Below are 10119 nucleotides of genomic sequence, written 5' to 3' on the forward strand. Positions count from 1 at the left end.
CAAACATACAACATCCCTAAAACAATAAGAGAATGCCACGAAAAATGATCAAGAAGAGAGTTCTTAGAAACTAAATATATGGTTATCAAAATAAAGAATATTCTGTAGAAATATTTAAGAAAATATTAAGAAAAGTTAAGGTTGAAGAAATCTCCCCACAGAAAGCAGAACAGTAACGGACTGACTACAAATGAGACAAGGTGGATCAATCACGTAGGTTCAAAATCTACATAATTAATAGGAGTACTAGAAAGATAATACATTCATTATTATTGAGCTCCTATTACATGCTGAGCATTGTTCTAGGTGTTAGGTATATATCAACAGACAGAACAACAAGAAAAAATCTTTTACCTCGTGAAGCTTACATTCAGCTGGGAAAGATAGAATATAAAAAAATAAATATGAGTTAAACTGTGTCCCTGCAAAATTCCTTTGTTGAAGTCCTAACCCCTAGTGGCTTAGAAGGTGATTGTATTTACAGACATAGTTAAAGAGGTAATTAAGTTAAACATAGTTCATTAAAGTGGGCCCTAAATAGAATGACTGGGATCCTTCAAGAAGAAGACATTTGGCCACAGAATTACAGGGGAGGACCACATAAAGAAGACAAACGGAGAAGACGGCTATCTACCAGCCATGAAGAAATATCTCAGATGAAACAAACCTTGCTGTTGCCATCATCTCACACTTCTGGCATCTAAACCTGTGATAAAACAAACTTCTAGGCCGGGCGCAGTGGCTCATGCCTGTAATCCTAGCACTTTGGGAGGCTGACGCAGGTGGATCACCTGAGATCAGGAGTTCGAGACCAGCATGGCCAACATGGCAAAACCCTGTCTCTACCACAAATACAAAACTTAGCTGGGCGTGGTGGTGGATGCCTGTAATCCCAGCTACTCAGGAGGCTGAGACAGTAGAATTGCTTGAACCCAGGAGGCAGAGGTCGCAGTGAGCCAAGATCGCACCACTTCACTCCTGCCTGGCTGAAAGAGTGAGACTCCATCTCAAAAAAAAAGCAAAGAAAAGGAAAGAAGAATAAAATAAAATAGAAAATGAACTTCTATTTAAGCCACACAGTCTGTGGTATTTTGTTATGGTAACTCTGGCAAACCAATATAAATATATACTCATATACAAACATAAACATGTATACATATACATATACACAGACATACATATGTGTATAGGTTTGCATATATCTTTTATTCAGTATGCAATGTAGTGATAGATAACCATGAAGAAAATAAAAGCAGGATAAAAGGATTAGGACTGCTTGGATGACAGAGGGATTGCAATTTTAAACAGGGCAGCTAGAACAGCTTGCCATTTCAGAAAGCGACATCTGAACAAAGTTCTGAGGAGGTAAGGGAGTGGGCCAAGCAGACATCTGAGAGAGGAGCTTTCCACACCAAAGGAACAGCCAGTGAAAAACCTCAAGTCATGTTTAGGGAAAGAGGAGGTCGGTGTGGCTGGAGCAAGGAGAGCCCCGGGAGGCAGTATGAAACGAGATGACAGAGTTAAGAGGAGAGGGTGGAGAGCGTCTTGATGAAAACGTAAAAACTTCACCTTTATAATTAATAAAAAACACCCACAGTCAGATGCAACATTGTTAAGTTTGTGAACTTCAAGAATACAGAGAAGGTGTTTAATGTCACCAAAGAGAAAAACAGGTCACCTTCTAAGAGCCCAGCAATCAGACTGGTATCGGTGGAGAAGTACATTCCAAATCCAAGGAAAAAGCAATTTAAAGTGAACCCTATTTTCAGCCAGCTCACAAAGTAAATATGTAGGAGGAATACAGAAACGTATAGATATCCAATGACTCAGAAGTTTTAATTCCAGCAAAATGAGACGATAAAGCAAGAAAGAGGAGAAATGTGATTCAGAAGAGTGGATACAACAGAAGAGCAGTGAAGGGAGCGCCGCCTCAGAGTAAGAGCCGCGTGGGAGGCCTGGAAGGCAAATACTGCAGTCTGGAAAAAAGGGAGCTCTCCAGAAGGAAGGGGTAAGGCAGAGAAGAAAAAGAGATGAAATGACTGAAAACTGCGAAAAACTGGAAGATTTAGTACACAAAATTGGGAGGGAAAGGGAGAGAGCAACTTTCTCATCTATTCGATTCTAGGAAAAGTCTTGCAGCGGTATTCTGCACATGAGAGTGAACCAATGGGGAAGGAATTGTAATTCTAACATACTATTCCACCATGCCGTACACACTACTTACAGAATTAAACAATGTGCACCATTTACGGGTCTCCAATGTTCAGAATTCCTGCAAAGATCAATCTTAGTAATGTTACAGAATAGATTTTAAGGTTTCAGAAAGAATAGGATCAACCTTGACGATATGAAAGCACAGCTGTAAGATACTGGGAAGCAGAAGAAAGGGAGAAATGGAAGGCAGGGTGGGCACATCATTGTTATTTTATAAAAAGAAAAGCCAAAAGATACTTGCCTCTAATTATTTTTTAAATAATAATAAAGATAAATACAGGAAAAAAAGACAATAAAGGTTTGATGTGCATTTAAGAGAACTTTCCCCCACGAACAGAATACGAAACGGAGGTGTAGTGCACAGTACTAAGTTTCAGAGCCGATGGAGAAACTGAGTTCCGTGTGAGATTGCAGGCTGCAGGGTGGTGGGAGGAGGGAAGGGTGGTGGAAGTGATGTAAACCCTTGCGACAGGGCAGTAGTCAATGTCTAACTTTTTAATAATTTTTTAAAAAATAATAAACATGTGATTTAGAGATCTGGGGTGACCTGAAGAAAAAATCAGGAACAGAAAGCATTACAAGTAACTGCCTCTGAGGAGTAAGACTGGAGGAGGAGAGGCAGGAGTCACGGGGGAAAGTTCCTTTTCACTAGGAGCTCATTTGTAGTTTTAATTTTTTACCCATCTGGTTTATTTCTGTAATACAAATTAAAGCGGAGATTTGACAGGAGAATGAATATCAGAGCTTTTTCCATGGAGGTCAGTTATACGTATTTTTAAGCATTTGACTGTAAGAGATAACCTCTCTAGAAAACATATTACTTGAGGTTTGAGATAACGAAAATTGTATGGTATCCAGAGTTTCTATACTTCTGACGTACTCATTTATTGATTAAAAAGATACTTTGGGGGTTCCTACCACCGTGGGTCTTCTCACACTTTGGTGTTTGTTGTTAGTCTCTAAAAAATCTTGTTCTATGTTTCTTCTCCTCAGTATTCACTGCCCTCTAAATATACCCCACAGAAACAAAAAAAGGCTCCTCTGTATCACTGGAGATGTGAACTGCCAAAGGGATGACATCCTGTGGTAGGAAGAAGGACACCCCCTCAAAGATGTCCACATCCTAATCCCCAGAACCTGTAAGCATGCATTTTACATGGCAAAAGGCTACGTGCAGATGGGACTAAATGAAGGATCCTGCAATGGGAGATGATCCTGGATTATCCAAGTGGGCCAGATAGAATCAGAAAGGTCTTCATCATGAAAAGAAGGAGGCAGACAGCTGGTGAAGGACCAGATAGAATCAGAAAGGTCTTCATCATGAAAAGAAGGAGGCAGACAGCTGGTGAAGGACCAGATAGAATCAGAAAGGTCTTCATCATGAAAAGAAGGAGGCAGACAGCTGGTGAAGGACCAGCTAGAATCAGAAAGGTCTTCATCATGAAAAGAAGGAGGCAGACAGCTGGTGAAGGACCAGATAGAATCAGAAAGGTCTTCATCATGAAAAGAAGGAGGCAGACAGCTGGTGAAGGACCAGCTAGAATCAGAAAGGTCTTCATCATGAAAAGAAGGAGGCAGACAGCTGGTGAAGGACCAGATAGAATCAGAAAGGTCTTCATCATGAAAAGAAGGAGGCAGACAGCTGGTGAAGGAGACGTGGCGATGGAAGCCTGGGCTGGACTGGCAGGGTGGCCGGCCTAGGGCAGAGCCCAGGTCTGTGAGCTGCTTCTCCATGAACGCTGGAAAAGGGAAGCAAACACTTTCCCTTAGCACCTCCAGGAGGAACACATCTCTGCCAGCACCTTGATTTTAGTCCCATACGGCTCATCTTGGACTTCTGTCCTCCAGAAGCTCAACGGTAACAAATCTGTGCTATTCTAAGCCAATAAATTTGTGGTAAATGGTTTCAGCAGCAATGGGAAACGACTAGCGCACGCCTGACGAGGGCGTTTTGTGTTTTCTTTATGTACAGCAACACACTAAGGCACAGCCTGATTTGCTAAAATTGTGTAAGTGACAACTACACTCATTTTGGATCCTTTTCTACTTACTATAGCAATGGGTATAAGACTTTCCTTAAAAATGTCAGATCATTAAAATAGCACAGCCACTATGGAAAACAAAATGATGGCTTCTCAGGAACATAAAGCTATTATGTGCTGCAGCAATTCCACTTGCGTGTATACTCCCAGAACAACTGAAAGCACGGTCTCACAGAGATATTTGCACCCATGTTCATAGTAGCGTTATTCACCATGGCCAAAGATGGAAGCAACCCAAGCGTCACCGATGGATGAACTGCCAAGCAAAATATGTACATAGGTACAGAGATATGATAAAATATTCAGCCTTAAGAAGGAAGAAAACTCCAACAGATGCCCTGGGCAATAGTGCTGTTCCCATGGATGATCCTGAAGATGGAGGCAAGAACTGGGTGGGGATCCTGGCGGGTTCAGATGGCGGTATAATTATAGGCACCAGGCAGATGCCTGCCAACCGGAATGGGATTCCCTACGAGCAGATCGTTGTGATGATACATGATGACACTGCTTACACTGAAGACAATCCCCCTCCAGGAATTGTGATCGATAGGCCCAATGGTACCGACATCTATCGGGGGGTCCCGAAGGACCACACCGGAGAGGATATCACCCCACAGAATTTCCTTGCCGTCTTGAGAGGCGATGCAGAAGCAGTGAAGGGCACGGGATCCGGGAAATCCCTGAAGAGTGGCCCCAGGATCATGTGCTCGCTTACTTCACTGACCACAGACCTCCTGGAATACCGGTTTTCCGCAATGAAGACCTTCACATAGAGAACCTGAGCGAGACCAACCACTACATGTACAAGCACAAAATGTACCGAAAGATGGTGCTCTACATTGAAGCCTATGAGTCTGGTCCACCTGCCTGATGACATCAGTGTTTATGCAACTGCTGCTGCCAACCCGAGAGTCGTCCTAGGCCTGCTACTACGATGAGGAGAGGTCCACGCACCTGGGGGACTGGTACAGCGCCAAGTGGATGGGAGCCTCAGACGTGGAAGATCTGATGAAAGACAGCCTGCACAAGCAGTGCCACCTGGTAAAATCGCACACCGACACCAGAGAGTCGTCCTAGGCCTGCTACTACGATGAGGAGAGGTCCACGCACCTGGGGGACTGGTACAGCGCCAACTGGATGGGAGACTGGGACGTGGAAGATCTGATGAAAGAGAGCCTGCACAAGCAGTGCCACCTGGTAAAATCGCACACCGACACCAGAGAGTCGTCCTAGGCCTGCTACTACGATGAGGAGAGGTCCACGCACCTGGGGGACTGGTACAGCGCCAAGTGGATGGGAGCCTCAGACGTGGAAGATCTGATGCAAGACAGCCTGCACAAGCAGTGCCACCTGGTAAAATCGCACACCAACCCCAGAGAGTCGTCCTAGGCCTGCTACTACGATGAGGAGAGGTCCACGCACCTGGGGGACTGGTACAGCGCCAGCCTGAATGATAGAGCATGATTCCATTTCAAAAAAAAATAAGTTGTGACAGATTCATTTGGCTTAAAAATCTGACTTAAACTCATGTAAGGTTATTTATGGCCAAGACTTATCTCATGTGGTATTCATGTTTTGCTGAACAAATATATGTTTGATTATGGAGTACTGTCTCAGACCACCCTGTGGAAAGGAGGTTAGATCGTGTGCTGAGGATGTACTCTATTACCTCTTTAAAATCCAAACAAATTCTGAATTTGGAAACACATCTGCCATTAAATAAGACTCTGGGCTTGCTTTTAGATACAAATGAATTATACTGTAAAACGAGATACAATATATTCTGTAAATATCTGCATGTGTGATAAAGCTGGCCACATAGTTATCCAATAAATTAACTTAATTACTTGTTACAGGTCACCTATATAAATGTTAACGTTTCAGAGCATCAGATAGGCAAATCTACTAGTTAGCAGTCTATATGCAGGAGTCCACCAGAGTGATCTAAGGAAAACCGGATTGTTTTGTGGTTTCAATACACCAAGGACTCCTTCTCTCACTCCCTCAAAAAATGTTTTGATCTGCGTGTCCGTATTTTTTAAAAAAAACTCTGTAAAATCAATAATAAACTCATTTTTTAAGGCATTCATTTTGTCTTTCCCAAAGTTTAAGGCTTTGCCTTTCACTGAAGTTCTCCATCCTTGAAAGGTCTGCTTAGAGGAAAACAGAGAATCACGCCTCAAGAGCCTTTTAAGAAACTGCCTTAAAACAAGATGAGAATGTGTTGCTTCCGTAGCACAAGAGAGACCACGTTTACATTTCCAGACTAATCCACATAGGCTTCCAATTCAAGGACAGTAAGAAAGGAAAATAAAAGAAAAATTATTACTTGACTTAATACCGTAAAGAAAAGCATGTATTATCTTAATTATAGCATAAATTCAATGACCTTGAAAAACTAAAACAAGAAAAAACCTAAAATGTCTTGAAACAATGACAGTTACCAAAGTTTCAAAGTTGGGGGATGTCTCAAAACTTAACCAAAATTTAAACCATGAAGCAGGATGTCCTATTTTTCCTATGGCAAATCTCTGTTTCAGAGAATGCTATTTTTATAAATAGCTATTAAAACATCCTAGCACATTAAAAAAAATAATAAATTCCCTTTGTCGGATCTATTCTTCTGGTGCTTGATTAGAAAATTTGGAATTCTGATAGGAGGGTCAGTGTTAATTAGATCACTGTATTCAATTGTTTTCTGTGTTGAAAAAAGGGCTGAAGCAGAAAATGCAGAAAAGAACAATCAGTACAGCAACAGTGCCCTCTTTTGACTGAAACAGAGTGATTTTCTCCTCTTTCATTAATTCCTCATGACTCATCACCAGGAGATAAGCAAATTCTTTTTATGTCATGGCCGTAACAAGTTGGAAGTTACAGTCACTGTCTTGCCTACAATTTCTGGTACAGAAGTAAAAGAATCATACATGTCTGTACTCTTGGAAAATTAAGATTACAGCCCCAAAATACTATAATTAAAGTATTTGTTCCTCATCTTTACTCATGTGCTTTCCTTTGCCATGAGTACCAGGGAACAGTACTATTCCGTTGGAAAAACATAAGAGTAAAGGATGCCACAGTATTAGCAAGCTTTTCCCTCTCAGAAACTCTAGCATTATACATTTTTTTTCATTTGAAAACAGTATTTTTATTAGGACGACTTAAAAAATATTGAACCAAAATGTGTAGCTTTTAGCTCCTCCGTGGAAAAGGTCCAATTCTTCTTAAGAATTAGCCCTATTAGTCTTTAGATTCTGTTGCTGTTTTTTCTTTTCTTTTTTTTTTTTTAATTTATTTTACTTTTGGTACATACTATATCTGGCATTTCTCCCCATGTTATCCCTCCCCACCCTCCCCTCCCTAAAAAATGCTCATCATCACTGGTCATTAGAGAGATGCAAATCAAAACCACACTGAGGTATCACCTCACGCCAGTTAGAATGGCGATCATTAAAAAATCTGGAGACAGCAGACGCTGGAGAGGATGTGGAGAAATAGGAACACTTTTACACTGTTGGTGGGAGTGTCAATTAGTTCAACCATTGTGGAAGACAGTGTGGCGATTCCTCAAGGCCTTAGAAATAGAGATTCCATTTGACCCAGCAATCCCGTTACTGGGTATATACCCAAAGAACTATAAATCGTTCTACCATAAAGACACATGCACACTTATGTTCACTGCATAAATGTGTACAACAGCAAAGCATCATACATTTTTTAAAATCAAGTAAGATTGTAGAAATTTAAAAAACAGGAACATTGATCCTGCAACTGGTCCATCATAACCATTTACAATTCCACTAATATTTCAGAAAGCCTCTATGAGACAACCGTATAAAGGTGCTTGCGACTTATGTAGAAAAGAAACAGTTATATAATTAATAATGTGAAAAATGTATGAAAACTGCAGTCTTTTTATCTCACTTCCCAAATGGCAGCTTAAGTCCAAAACTGAAAAGCTGAGATGCTTCCAGAGAACACGGGACACACTCCTCCATGAGGAAATCCTTACTCTTTCTTTAAACTAGAATAGAGATACTAGAAAAGAGAAAGAAACCATGTCCTTTGCAGCAACACTGACGCAGCTGGAAACCTTTATCCTAAGTGAATTGATGTAGGGACAGAAAACCAAATACCGCATGTTCTCGGTTATAAATGGGAGCTGCACATTGGGTAGTCACCGACATAAAGACGGCAATAATAGACACTGGGAACTACTGGAAGGGAGAGGGCAGAAGGGGGTGACGGTGGAAAAACTAACCATTGAATGCTATGCTCACTACCTGAATGATGGGATCAATCATATCCCAAACCTCAGCATCACGTGACATATCTGTAACAAACCTGCACATGTATCCCTTAATCTAAAATAAATTATTTTAAAAATAAGTAAACAAAAATAAATAGAATCTTCCTGAATAAAAGAGAACAGAATGTGGATTTGGTCCAGAAATCAAACAAGACACTGATTCCTATGTTAACTGAGTGTAGGACATGTGATCAGCTTAATTAAGAATATTAAGCGCTCTAGTTAAAGAGCGCTTCACAGAGTCTTAATAAAAACCTTATGAGGTGAGGTGTACAAGGTAAGCAGTCTGACCAGACTTATCAAATCAAGGGTCACAAAGACTCTGACTTGCCTGAAGTGACACAGCTAATTAACGCAGCACAGACTGCCACTCGAATTTAGTACCGGGAAAAGGACCACAGCTTTACCACTGCTACGTGCCCTGAAGTGAATATTAGGATGCTAAAATAAGTTTGGAATCTGGAACAATAAGACATAGGGCACCACATGCATTTCTTCTATCATCCCAAATGTCTCAAAAGCCCATTGAAGGTAAAAAATCACTATATACCTCCAGGCACTTTTAACATAAAGAACGTAGCATTAACAGGTCTTAAGGAATGACCTGAGAATCTTGGCTACCAGTCCTTTTACAGAGCATACAACCTCCACCCACTGAAGTGCTGCTGTACGGCATTCATGATGCCGTGGATGAAAGCAAATACTTCACGCTGAGACATAATTTGAAACTTTTCATCACAGACTGGCATTTAAATGATAGTTGTGTACAATGTTAACATATTAGACTCAGTGGTTAGAAACTCAAAAGTAGTTAGTCCTTCATTAAAGTTCCAAATAATCTGGAATACCTTGGTAGTTATTCCAAGTCACTTGGTAACTCATTTAACAATACTTCCTTGGACAACTCTAGGTGATCAAAATACTGTTTTCCTCAGAAGCTTGACTCAGCAAGAAAATACGTAGGCAACCAGCCTGTGTTAAAAAGCCTATTTTCAGCCTTCATTTACCTGATTCCGCCATTAATCCTCAACTTCATGGAACTTTCTTCTGATCTGGCTTCTTGCATGCTGTTGTATCTTTATTTATCTTCTATTTCTCCAAAGTCCCCCTTTAGCCTCCACCTCCCCGTATGCCTTTTCTTTTTCCTCTCCCTTAAATACCAGTCCACCCTAGAACTTTATCCTTCATTTCCTTTATTACCTGAAGTTAAGTAGGTTTTTGGGGGTTTTTTTGCTGTTTGTTTTGAGACAGAGTTTAGCTCTTTTTGTCCAGGCTATGCAATGGCTCGATGCAATCTCAGCTCACCACAACCTCCACCTCCTGGGTTCAAGCAATCCTCCTGCCTCAGCCTCCCAAGTAGCTGGGATTACAGGCATGCACCACCCCACCCAGCTCATTTTGTATTTTTAGTAGGGACAGGGTTTCTCCATGTTGGTCAAGCTGGTGTTGAACCCTGACCTCAGGTGATCCGCCCCCCTCAGCCTCCCAAAGCGCTGGGATTACAAACGTGAGCCACTGTGCCTAGCCAAGTGTTTTATATATGTTATCTCATTCAGT

General features: G+C 41.2%; 1 protein-coding gene and 1 pseudogene across 3 annotated transcripts in view; one reads left to right on the forward strand and one right to left on the reverse strand.

Annotated features, from left to right (window-relative positions):
- The window catches only part of NSUN3 (NOP2/Sun RNA methyltransferase 3), a 70314-nt gene that overhangs the window by 12303 nt on the left and 47892 nt on the right, over positions 1-10119 (reverse strand). The window lies entirely within an intron of this gene.
- On the forward strand, positions 4508-5194 carry LOC144580667 (legumain pseudogene; annotated as a pseudogene).

This window comes from Callithrix jacchus, chromosome 21 (genome assembly GCF_049354715.1).
Source record: "Callithrix jacchus isolate 240 chromosome 21, calJac240_pri, whole genome shotgun sequence".
NCBI classification, from domain to species: domain Eukaryota; kingdom Metazoa; phylum Chordata; class Mammalia; order Primates; family Cebidae; genus Callithrix; species Callithrix jacchus.